We start from the raw sequence: 14,025 nt of genomic DNA, 5'->3' as shown, positions 1-14,025 counted from the left end.
CTCTTCTCCCCAACCACATTAATAGTTGGGGACTCCATTACAAGAAACATCTGTTTCTTCAACGCAGCCACACACTGCTTCCCTGGAGCCACAGTCTGTGTCATCCTGGGAAATCTCCCAGGGCTACTGTGCTCAATTCCGTCTTCTACCAAACGTCCAACAGTTCACGTGGCATCAACCGATAAAGCTCGTAAGCAGTCCGAGCTGCAAAAAATATTTTAACACCCTGTTTAACCTTTTAAGCAGTTTTGGAAAGTCTATTCTATCTTTCTATTTCCGGTCCTATTCCGACACAGGCCCATGGACGTTTCAGCAGAATGCTACGCTTCCACCCATGACTCCAGTCTGCCTGCAGAGCTCACAATATCGATTTTATTGACAATTTGTTACCCACCGCATACTTTAGGGTCATTTGGCGGCTTTTGACCTTTTTTTTCCCCACATCATTTGAAAGTGGAGAATCAGAGCTTCCAAACGAGGTTTCACTTGTGCAAATCAAGCAAATATTTCAAAGCTATGACTTGTTAATGACAAGGGTGTGGCAAACTGTGATTCTGAGATAATCACCTTTAAAGTTTTACCCACACTTGGTTCATTCAGCTGGCTCCCAGAATGCAAATGGAGTTGGCGGACAAACAAAGCCTCATGGCTACTTAACATAATGCTGAATGGGCCAATCACAAACAGCGTTGAACTGCATCAACAACACACAAATATTTTTGTTTTAAAAAAAGCTTTCAACAGTAAGAATATACATGTTTTATAAAAGTGGAATTATTTTGGTGTTTAAAAGTACGGACAACACACCAAAATGTAGAGTCTATCAATAATATGCGTCTCGGGAATCTGATATCTAAAATCTGCCAATCACCAACCTCCACAGACTTCATCACGTCATCAACTTCTTCCGTTGTAACAACAACGGTGTATCGTTGGTCTCCTCCGGTGGTTCTTGAAAATATTCCATTTCATTGTTACATTCAGGTTGAATTCCACTGTTTGAAATGTTCTCCAAGTCCGGGATGATATCAGATACAGCAGCACTGTTCTCAGCGTCGCTGTCGGAGAACTGACTGTCATTGCAGAAAATGAAGTCCAGTACGCGCTGCTTACACTGACTTGGATCTATCGCACTGGTCAGATTAAGGTCCACGATGTGATTTATATCTTCCTCCACCCACTCTCGTAATCAATAACGAGGAGATTCAAGTTTCCACAGACAAGTGAAACCGGATCCTTGCCTTGTTTACGGAAGTGACGTCAGGATTTCTTTTTCGATGGTAGACATTGGCACACTCCCACTCCACAATGATGTCTCCGTTTGTGTATCAAAGTAGTACGATTTAAAGGTTGAACCCTATCAAAACTGTTTCACATTGTGACTTCACATCACATGGAATATGGATGAATGATCTTCACTTGGACACTCGCTTTAAAGGAAGCCATCGATCGGCGTTATTCAGTGCTATTCAGCGTCTCGGTAAGTGAACAGTGTTTCCCCATGTAATCTAACAGGAATATTTAACTCCACGGTTTAACATTTTTGTACTAATTATAAATCACACTCGGTTTTGAGACGTTCAGAGATAAAAAAAAAAACTAAGTAACATGAATCTCGAAAAATCTAATTTTTCTTTCAAGAAAGGTTTTTTCAACTTATTTGGCTGCTCCTGGTGATTTTAGAAATGTGCGAGGCATCGGGTTTTGCTTAAGTGGGTCACATTTTAATTCCCCTACTGGTCTTACCTGTCATTAACACCCTCAGGCAATTTCCCCGTACAGACCATTATTCAGGACAGGTCCTCCCGTCCACACTGCATATCTAAAGGTGGAAACGAAGATTGCCCCTCTCACTTGGATTATGGTGGTGTGTGCATTGGGAAACTCCACCAGCCGCCTCACACCTCTGCCTGCTCTGCTGCTATTCTGCCTTCCCCAGTCAAGATGCCTCTGCTCAATGCTCTAAATTGGCAAGAAGTTATTTGTCCTTAATGATTTGCTTTGCAGTGAAAGTACTGTACGGACTTTATGTTCCTGATTGATACATGGCAGCAGAATATGGATTATTCCCATCTCATCGAACTTTGTCCTGCAGACTGTTGTTTTATCAGCACACCCAGCTGGTCATGGTGGTGGACTTTTATAAGAACAAGTTTACATGCCAGATGGTAAGCACAAAGTCTTTCTGTGTCTTTGTTTATTCGAATTACAAAAGGTCTATAGTCGACTAAATCCTAATTATTGTATTTCAATTTACCGATGACCAGGCCCAATCGGCTTCCTCTTCTCAGATTTTGCTGATTTTTTTTTATCATCGATTATAAAACTGGACAGTGTCTTAATGATTGTGGATTTAAATCTTTATATTGATCATACTGTGTGTAATACTGCCTCTAAATTTCTTATCCTCACTGAGTCCTTCGATGTTATGCAACAAGTATTTAGCTCTACACATAAGGGAGGGCACAATCCGGACCTTGTTTTTACACCTGGTGTAGATAATGAATTGTTGGCTCCAAGGACTTTTTTGTCTCAGTCTCAAGTCTCAGCCTTCCCTGCATATGAGACGCACCCGTTTCTTAAACAAGGTTGTGGCTGTCAATTTGTACCTGATATTTGACAGCAATATTGTTTTAAAGGACAGGGAACATGTGGGTGGGGGGATGTGGCGGGCGGCTGCGATCTTGTCCACCATGCTCCTCATATTAGCCTAGAACACATACACGGGTACACTTAAATCTTACTCCGAAAAAAACTCAACCAGATAATGGTCAGGAGGGGTGCCTTGCGCGAGGCGTGGTTTGGCATGGGGGTCGCAGCAGTTCGGGCGGGGTGTCAGTCTGTCGGAGCGGGACCTGGATCCGAGCCCCTGGCCCGTGCTTGGCGCCCGCAGCACAGGTTCTGCGTCTTATGCCTGTTCATGGGGGTGGGTTGTGTGTGTGCGCCTCAGGCGTGCAAGGTCTCCTCGTGCTCCCTGGGAATGGGTTTTGCTCCTCGGGGGCCAGGCACGGGGGTTGCTCCGTGGGCTTCCGACTTCTCTGGAGGCTGGCGGGTCTTCTTTGGGTGCAGGGCGGGGTGCTCGGAGCTTTCCTGCGGCTGTGGGGTGTCTGTATGGCTGCGGGACTCAGGGGTGGCTTCAGGGCCTTTTCCGCTGCTTGGAGGTGCCATGACATAATACCGACCTTATACACCAGAACAAATTGGGATAAGTTCTGTACACTCACCGGTGGACAACCGGGGTAAAATTGCCCGGAAGAGCGGAATTGTTCTCTCCACCACATTGAAGGTTTAGAACCCTTCCTGCAATTTAAATCCTCTTATACAGAGGAGAAAAAAAACAACTAATAATAATAATGGAAATCTAGTCCAGCCTGGTGAGGGAGTAGATTCCTCTGCGCTTCTAATTATTATTTTCCCATTAATATATCTATCTATCTTTATATTTATGCTCTTCTTGGCTCCCATGTCCACTCCTCCTCTTCTGTGTTTTCCCTGTAATGCAGCAACCACACCTCTTCACTGCCAATACCACCCATGCTTTGCCTCCCCTCCGCTCGACCCGTCTGCAAGAATTATTCAAACGGAATGAATCACATTCCTTGTGCTCTGGAGCAATTATAACCTGTGCGTGTGTGAGTGTGTGTACAATTGTATATTCAAATAATCAGCTCTTGCTGTGAGTGGTTGCTACCAATTGAATTCCACACACACACACACACACACACACACACACACACACACACACACACACACACACACACACACACACACACACACACACACACACACACACACACACACACACACACACACACACCATGTTAAAATTATTATTGTAAATGGCTGAGATATAGGTAAGCACCAGCAGAGGAAAATACTCAAGCTACTTGTATCACACACACACACACACACATACACACACACACACACACACACACACACGCATGCTTTGAACACAACCCAACACCCTCCTGGTTACGTCCCTCTCCTTTTCTCCCTCATTTACTGCTATAACTATGACAGGAAGAAGTTACGTGCCCAATTGCTGTTCCAGTTTTACTGGACTTAACTCTGTTTTTCGATACATGTTGTCTTCCGATTTTCAGTGTACATGTTTGTTTCTACGTTTATGTTTTTCCAGGTACATGTTGTTGTTTGGTTCTATGTTTATTTGTCTCACCCGTGGTGATTCTCCCCCTCTTGGAGTAGTGATTAGTTGTATAAAGACCAACACATGGGAAAATTGTTCTCCAAAAAGGAGGATTGGTGGCAGTTCTGTACAACAAAAAGCTGTGCTCTTGTCATCCCAGAGGTCGTCCACAGGACAGAGTTATTGCAGCAGTTCTTGACGATTTAAGAATTAATAAAGCATGCATTGGAGGCTGAGAACTTTAACTTCACTTGGAGACTACCCCTGCCCTAGATGCAATGGCATATAAATAATATGTGTTGTATGCCCAGCATGCTGACAGCACAATATAAAAATTAATTAATAAATAAAGTCCTGTTTGATATAATAAACTGTATTGTCTCTCCGAGCACTGTTCTTAAAAGGGTTTTTAAATGTATCGGTCCCTGTTTAGTCACTATTATAAACCTGTCTTTCATCAGGGTGTTATTTTATATTAACCAGACCACTGTTCAACCTTTGTTGAAGAAACCAAGTCTGGACACCCCATAAAACTGATGTATGATTATTGCTTCTGATAACCTTCACTCAGTGATCAGGCATTACCTTGGTGCCTTATCCTCATCTTCTCAGTCTAGTCTATGTAATCCTGGTGTGATTTTTGACCAATCCATGACTTTTGATGCTAGTATTTGGATGCTGACACAATCATGTTTCTTTCACTGAAGAAACATAGCCAAACTTAGATCTGTTGTGTCAAGAGCAAAAATGGAGACGCTAATACATGCTTTTATCTAGTCACGTTTGGACCGTTTACAAACTGTCTAAAATGCTGCTGCGAGGCTTTTAACATGATCCAACAGATGGTCACACGTTACACCTATATAAACCTCTCTGCACTGGCTTCATGTTAATTTCATAATTCATTTTAAAATCTTGGTGCTCACGTATAGAGACCTACATGGCCATGCTCCACATTATATCATGACCTCCTACACCCACACACTACATTCACACTGTAAGCTTTAGTGCTCAATTTAGATTTATTGCTCAGATCCAACTTTTTGTTTTGGCTGTTAACTGAACTGGTCACGGTCCTGAACTGACCCGCATGCGCAGAAGTAACAACTACATCACACGCAGCAAGCTGTTGTGGATGATAGAAAACACCAACATCAGGAAGGCGTGCGCCACGATTCGCCGTCTTGGTGCAGACCATACCACACCACCCACACTTACAACAGTCACAGCAAACTCGGTCACAGCACAGCTGGTGTTGAACGGGGGCAGCCAAACTCACCGCAGACCCACAGGAGAATACCGCCGGACAGCGGTACCAGACCACCCACAACCAGCAAGTGCCCTTACCAAGCCCTTCGATCCAGAAGAACTTGAAGCCGCACTGTGCTCACTGAAACCAGGGAAAGCAGCAGGAATCGATGATGTACTGGCGGAAATGATACAGCACCTGGGACCTAAAGCAAAGGCCTGGCTCCTAGAAATGCTGAACTCATGCATGGCAAAGAAAACCATCCCACCAGTATGGAGAAATGACATGACATGGACATGGACATGACTGGCGATCTCGACCTCTGCCAAGTCATAAAACGTCTCCTCAACAACCGGTGCTTCTTTTTTCAACTAAACAACAAGAATAGCAAATGGAAAGCCCAAAAGAACGGCCTACCACAAGGCAGTGTACTGTCCCCTCTCCCCTTCAACATCTACACCAACGACCAACCACTCCCCCCACAATGCCGCCGCTTCATCTATGCTGATGACCTCTCCATCGCCACCCAACAAGAGAGCTTCCATAAAATCGAACCCGTCCTGGAAAGTGCCCTCCAAGAGATGTCCACCTACTACAATAATAACCACTTGAAACCCAACCCATCAAAAACCCAGCTATGCAGTTTCCATCTGAAAAACCGAGACGCAGGAAAAGAACTGAGCATCTCATGGGATGGCCACAAACTCTTGAACCATCCCCATCCTGTGTACCTTAGAGTCACACTCGACAGGACACTCTCTTTCAAAACCCACCTTCAGAACACCAAAGCCAAACTGGTCAACTCAAAGGGGGGCGCTGATCCACCAACCATCCGTGCAACGGCCCTAGCCCTGTGCTTCTCCACAGCTGAGTATGCATGTTCAAGCTGGAGCCGCTCCCACCACACCAAACTGGTGGACACGGCCCTCAACGACACCTGCCGCATCATCACGGGCTGCATAAAGACAACACGAGTCCGTGCCTCTATGCACTAGCCGGCATTGCCCCCCTTCACATCAGACGGTCCACCGTCGCCCAAGATGAGTGGAGAGCACAGGAGTCTGACATGAGGCACCCCCTGTATGGACACACAGCACCCCCATCCAGACTGAAATCCAGAGCCAGTTTCCTGCATACAATCCCCCCTCTCCAGCCCACCAAAGAAACGGCACAGACCAACATCTGGAGTGTTGAATGGCACCAACTCAACACCCGAGCCCAAGATTGGATGGAGAGAGGAATAACACCAACTGAATGCCTCGCCAGCGGACATGACCTCCCATGGCCGACCTGGAAGACCCTCAACAGACTGCAAGTGGAGCAGGGGAGGTGCAAAGCACTGTCGAAGACATGGAACTACCACACAGAAGACACGTGTGGATGTGGAGCGGTACAGACAATGTCCCACCTGCTGGAATGTGACGACGCCCCCCAGTGCAGCCCCCAGGACCTGGCTGAACCAAGTCCATCAGCTGTGTCCTGCGCTAGATACTGGCAGAATGACATCTAAGATTGCAAAGGACTCGAAGAAGAAGCTGTCATGGAGAAGTAAACATGGCAGCCAAAGCTTGGTGGTTGTCGGGCGGCTTGGGACTGTGTACCTCGGCTCAAGCTCACGGATTAAATCTTGAAATCCAGACCCCTGCAAGATGTTAATCGGCCGCATATCTTTGCAGAAAAAATGGGTCAATTTATCTGTAGGTCCAGACACAGAGTTGAAAAGCCACGGATGGAGCAGCAGAGGGCACGGAGCTGTGCACAAAAAAAGCTCATTCACTTGCGGTCACAAAGACGATGAAGGTAGACTTATGCGCCCAACATTTTTATAAAAAATAATTAATCTCTGCTGAAACACTGCATTTTTTGAATGTTAATTTTTAGATTCTAATGTTATTTTTCTATTACAATCAAATAGGGAACCATCGTTTGACAGCTGGCACTGTGACGACTATTTATGAGGTCTAACACCTCACTGTCCCTCCCCGACTACCTCCATAGCTGCTGTCTTCCATGTTTGTTTTCACCGAGTGACTCCCCTTAGCACAAAATTGTGACGAATGTTGCTCTATAGTGACATAAAGGTCGCATGGATTCCGATATGACTGTTCAGACTGAGGTCGCATTGCAAAAAATCTGACCTGTATCTGATTTAGGACCACATATAAAAATGGGCCAAATCAGAATTGAAAAGATCAGATAACAAGGAATTTGTGCTGTTCACACTGTTGGAAGAAAAACAGATCTGAGTCACATATGAACAAAAAAGAAATCTGATTTGGGCCACTTTTGCTTCGAATGTGAACAAAGCCTTTGGTCCTCCAACCAGGGTCTTCTAATGCCTAGTTCAGATTACTTGATTCTGGCCTGATTTTTCACTCGCCGACCGATTTTGGAGATTGCTGAGCAAAGCTCCAGATCGAAGGAAAATCATAGCGTGCTTCCGTGGGCCACGAACATGTGGTATGAACTGCTCACAACGCGATCCGAGCGCTCGCTGAGAGCTCCGCGAGCACTCGCCGATGCTGGCGAGTTGTCAAGCATGTTAAATATCTGGTTGTGTCAGGATCCAGTCAGGAGTGATGCAACCAACTACAGCCAATGAGAGCAGACACGGGGTGACGGTGGGAGAGGAGGAATCGAGAAGGAGAGACGGAAGTGCACAGAGCAGCAGCCAGAAACACACAATATATCTCTTATGGTCTTATGGTTCTCTAGGTTTTCAAAATATTTCTTATTTAAATTCTTCTTTTATTCATTCTTTTACAGTGATCAATAATCAAAAAAAAAATTAAATAATCCTGTCCCACGCATGGTATCGCGTCATTTCTGATGTCAATTCTCGTGTGTATTTTCGTGACAAAGCATAGATTGGAGACCCGACAGATTCGTCGGAGATTCCTCCTGGAGAAAGATCTTGTAATGTGTGACCTGTCTCTAATCAGTCAAGTAGTGTGTAAACCATAAGACTGCAAGATTCTTGATCACAAGACAGAAGGGTTGTAGAACAGAACAGCGATCTGACGACGTGAAAGTCATGTAGTGTGCCCAAGGCATAAGTATCCCATTAAGGCTCATTAAGCATTTTTTCTGTACACCTTTTCGGGAGTGATAAGCAGTAGAGGCGAAACGCCCAAACTCAAACAATGCTAAATAAATAAATAATATTTTAAATTCAATCTAACAGTTGTCTGTCAGAAATGCATCTGGCACAAATCTCATTTGAAACATTTGAATGCATGCGCAAAATGAACACGCAAGAAGCAATATGATGAAGATGTATACATGCCACAGATAGCCAAAAGATGACTGAATAATATAGCTGTTATTATGCTTTTGCATTTTCTCCCCAATCCGATATTATTAAAACAGTATTTACATTTCATTATATAAGCTTTGAATAAGTAAGGGTCCAATTAATTTGGGTATGCCAGAGCACTAGTATGACCAAAACCTGTCATATAACTAAACATTTTCTATGCTGGAGCTCTGCTTTCAACACCTCTGTGAAAGGGCTTCATTTAACAAATAAAGTATAATCAATGATCTGTGGTGGTTGCTTAATTCCTCACCGCACAGGAAATTCTGAAAATTCAACATCATCATGCAAGGCAATGACAATAACAACCAATTATTCTCCAGGCAGACATTTGACCCGCCATATACACTACTCACAAAAAGTTAGGGATATTCAGCATTCGGGTGAAATTTCAGAATGAACCTAAAATGCACTATATTCTTTACAGGTGAACTTAATATGACCTTCTCTAAACTTTCGAATGCACATGTCCAACTGTTCAATGTTTCAGTACTTTTTGCACAACTTGCTGTTCTCTCACAAGAAGCTGAACAGCAAAGTTCACAACAGGTGTTTGATCCATGAATCGACCAATACATTTCCTGGTACAATTAGAATTGGTATTAAAACAGTCCTCTTCATCATGCTGTTCACGTTTTTACATCATGAGACCAAGACGACACCTAACAATTGATCAACAGTACCTCGCCATTGCGAGACTTCAAACTGGATGTTCTCAGAGGGAAGTGGCCACTGAGCTTAGAGTGTCACAGAGTGTCATCAGCAGGTTCCAACAGAGATACAGAGAGACTGGAAGAGTCACAGAAAGGCATAGAAGTGGACGTCCTTTGGCCACATCCCACACTGATGACCGCTTCATTGTGAACAGTGCCCTGCGGAACCAGATGATGAATGCCCCTCAAACTCCAGGCACATTTAAGGCAGGTGAGAGGCACCCAAGTGTCACGTCAGACCATTCGAAACCATTTACAATGGCGTGGTCTACATGCTAGACGACCTGCGAGGGTACCTGACCACACAACCAGGCACAGGCATCATCGTCTTGCATGGGCCAGGGAGCATTTACGCTGGACGAGGGACCAGTGGGGCTCAGTGCTGTTCTCTGATGAAAGTCAATTCACGTTGAGCAGAAATGATGGCCAGCAACGATGTTGGAGACGTCAAGGAGAGCGCTATGCATCAGCCACTGTTGTCACCAGACGAGCCTTTGGAGGTGGTGGTGTTACCGTGTGGGCAGGTGTGTCTAGTCAATACAAACTGCCTTACACTGTGTGAATAGTACAGTGACAAGCCCATACTACCTGAATAACATTATTAATCCAGTCATTGTGCCCCTGCATGAACAACACAGGCCTAATTTCATCTTCATGGACGACAATGCTCCAGCTCATCGAGGTCGCATCATTAGGGAACGGCTGCTGGAGACTGGGGTACCTCAAATGGAGTTGCCAGCACAGACCTATCCAGACCTGAATCCCATAGAAAACCCATGGGATCAGCTGAGTCGCCAGGTAGAGGCTCGTAACTCTGTGCCCCAGAACCTCAATGACCTGAGGGCCGCCCTTCAAGAAGAGTGGGGTGCCAGGCCTCAGCAGACAATAAGTCCACTTGTGAACAGCATGAGAGGTGGTTGTCAAGGTGTAATTGCTGCTCAAGGGCACATGACAAGTTATTGAGACATTGACATTTTTTGTTGTGGTATACCCACCACTGTTGTTGGCTTTTGTTTCAAATAATTATTTGAGATGAGGAAATCACCATTGCATGCTTCTACTTAAATGCCCTACTTTCATGATATAACATCAATGTCGTGTGAACATTTTACATTTTCCATAAATTTCACCCTAAAGCCAAATATCCTTTCTTTTTGTGAGTAGTGTATATGTATTCTTCAAGGTCCTTATGCGGCTGGTTGCAAATGTCAACCCTTACAAGAACTCACAATTTGAAGCCTTGGGATTTGTTTCTTGTACCCATCACAGGAAGATTTTTCACAAAGCAGTTGTTTCCACCCCATCTCTCTCACTGTCTGCTGGGATGAAGCAGACAGATAAGGCTCTGGCGTGTAACACGCATCCACAATCACATAGCAGGGAAAGAAACACATTGCCTGTCTGAATAACTGATATCTACAAAAGTATATGGAAACAATTATAAATTCAAGGATTTTCAGAGAGTAATGAAAAAAAGACAAACAGGGTAGGGAAAAAGAAAGAGAGAGTAGAAGGGAAAGTGATAATTGGAGATGTGGAGAAGGAGAGTATGTCAGAGATGAGAGAGCGAGGGGACAGATGTGAAATATTTCACATCTCCCCCCATTGCACATCACGTCCTTGGCTGGTCTAGAGTTGTGTGTATGAGATTATAAATCTATCTTTAAGAGAATGTGTCTATCCCACTTATAAAATAGCTGATTCTAGGGTTTTCTAAGTGAAACAAGTGACTTTTTAAAGAGCAGAACTTTTATCTTCTCCACTCCAGAAAGATTAAATCTCAACTTCTCTTCTTACTTCAGGAATAATTATGTTGTGGACAGTTTTCCAACACTGTAAGATTTATTTATGTCGCATTTCCCCCCCCTATTGGTTATAAGAAATATTATAGAAAAAAACTTATCAAGCAAAGGTATAGTTTTACTTGATTTGCTATTTAATGTTTTTTCATCTTTTTCTGTACTGATTTCTTGCAGTGCAGTCAATTCGTGGGTTTACATGTTATGGATTTATTGCGTCGCATTAACATGGCTGACCTGTTTAGTTTGGTGTTTGTTTGTGTGTGTGTGTGTCTGCGTGTGCGTGTGTACAGGTGTCTTTGGTGTGTAAAGGTGGATGTAAGTGCCTGTGCAGTCATAGGCATGTGTATGCAAAAAGAGGGAGAGAGAGAGAGAGAGAGAGAGAGAGAGAGAGAGAGAGAGAGAATAACAGGACCAGGGCATTCCAGAGTAAAGTCTAAACATGTTGAGCCCTTATATAACAAGGTGCGTGTGCACGCACACACACACACACACACACACACACACACACACACACACACACACACACACACACACACACACACACACACACACACACACACACACACACACACACACACACACACACACACACACACACACACACACAGCGTTGAGTGCTAAAGACATTGTGTTCTCGGTTCTGTTGGGTGTTTTCTGAATCCTCTCCACAAGGTGGCCATGTGCTAAGATTAGACCAGGTTCATTTCTTGGAAACAACTCTTTCACACCTGTTCCTCCATGATAATTTTGTTGGACTTTGTAATCGTACTGCCATTTATTGTCATTATCATAGACTGATTATTAAAAGCCCCTTGCAGTATTGTTATGAGGTTTTGAGCCATTTAATGCTTTCTATTGAGCTCTGCGGCAATACATCAATACTAGTCACCTTTATGATAAGTAACTGATTTCAGAACCAAATGACCATGGTGAAGTGCATGACAAAAAGTGGCCTATGATTATGCAAGGTGGAATGCTTGGAACTTTTATCACATTCTGCAATTATTGTGTAATAATTAATTACGTAATAAAGTCACAAATGTAATAGTAAAGTGGCATTTTGATGTCAGAAATGCATAGATTATTATTAAAATAAAAAAATGAATTCATAGACAGTTTTTCTTTGATGTTATTCAGCTGCAAGTTTTTGAACAGGCTTATGTTATGAAGTGCCTACGTACTCAAGGCAACTGGTGTGATACAGGCCTTAGTGACTTCAGTTAATTGAACGGCCCTTCAATCTGGTGGTAACAATGCCCCGAAGAGCAGAATTGTTCTCACCACCACATTGAAGCTTTAGAACCCTTCCTGCAGTTTAACTCCTCTTATACAGAGGGGGGGGGAACTAATAATAATAATGGAAATCTAGTCCAGCCTGTTAAAGGAGTAGATTCCTCTGCGCCTGTAATTATTATTTTCCTATTTATATATCTAGCCTTCTATTTCTGCTCTTCTTGGCTGCCATGTTGACTCCTCCTCTTCTGTGTTTTCCCTGTAATGCAGCAACCCCACCTCTCCACCCCCAACACCACCCGTGCTTTGCCTCCCCTCAACCTGTCTACAAGAATTATTCAAACGGAATGAATCACATTCCTTGTGCTCTGGAGAAATTATAACCTGTGCATGTGTGTGTGCGTACAATTGTATATTCAAATAATCAGCTCCTGCTGTGAGCTGTTACTACCGATTGAATTTCCTACATACACCCCCCCACACACACAAACTATGTTAATATTATTATTGTAAATGGCTATGGAGATATAGGTAAGCACCAGCAGAGGAAAATACTTAGTCACAACCTACTTGAAACACACCCACCCACCCACACACACACCATCCAGAAATATTAATTGTTTTCTCGTTTTTTTGGGGGCGAAACAACTTTTCTTCCGAGATGCTCACTGTGATATGGCCTCCACAGAATATCGATCGGATCATAAATTTGCCCGGCGGACCAATCGGTAGACTGAATTGCTAGATAATTAAGGTCACCAACATGGAACTACATAGAGCATTAAAAAAGAAAAGGTTTGTACCCTGGGAGTGGGATTAGCTCTGATTTGAAGATTAAAATGGGGGATCATCATTTTACCATTCAACTGTAGATATTTCATTTAAGTAAGTACATTCAGAGTGGTCCGCCGCTAATACGTTCGAACGTTATGGAGAACAAAACAACAACAATAAAATCTAAGATTTGACCTGAAACAACCAGTCACATCTACCGAATTAAAGCCAGTCAGCCAATCAGACAAATTCACCCTGGGGCGAGCACAACACATGTGGCCAAATAGGACGTCTGGGTCTACATGTGTTGTGTGTGTGCATTTGTCGATAATGTGCTTGCGTCTCTTGGTAATTTGGTTGCTTGTGTAGTTGGTATTCCATACTATCAGACATTCCTTGCAAACATTGGAAACCGAGAGTTTCTTTTTCAGATTTTCTGCAGGACGCCCGGCAGAGGATTGAGTAGCTGATTTCTCGTGTAAACAAATTACGAGACAATGTGGTGCCTTTATGTTCCCCCAAGCTATATACCACTAGATACACACACACACGACTAGCCCAACTCTGCCCTTTCATACACGCACCAAAACACACTTCCAGTCAGAGGAATGCTAAGTATTTCCTCTGACTATTTTCTCTCTCTCTCTCTCTCTCTCTCTCTCTCTCTCTCTCTCTCTCTCTCTCTCTCTCTCTCTCTCTCTCTCTCTCTCTCTCTCTCTCTCTCTCTCTCTCTCTCTCTCTCTCTCTCTCTCTCTCTCTCAAAAGTGAAAGACTTCAAATACAGACCG

General features: G+C 43.7%; 1 protein-coding gene across 1 annotated transcript in view; it reads right to left on the bottom strand.

The window, feature by feature from the left end:
* crim1 (cysteine rich transmembrane BMP regulator 1 (chordin-like)) overlaps window positions 1-14,025 on the bottom strand; it is a gene marked incomplete at its 5' end in the record, with an annotated part of 132,952 nt that overhangs the window by 79,021 nt on the left and 39,906 nt on the right. The gene's annotated exons all lie outside the window — the stretch shown is intronic.

The sequence above is a fragment of the Zeus faber genome, assembly GCF_960531495.2.
Source record: "Zeus faber genome assembly, chromosome: 13".
Classification (NCBI taxonomy): Eukaryota; Metazoa; Chordata; class Actinopteri; order Zeiformes; family Zeidae; genus Zeus; species Zeus faber.
Note: the sequence above shows the minus strand (reverse complement) of the source record. Positions and strands in the feature narration are given on the sequence as shown.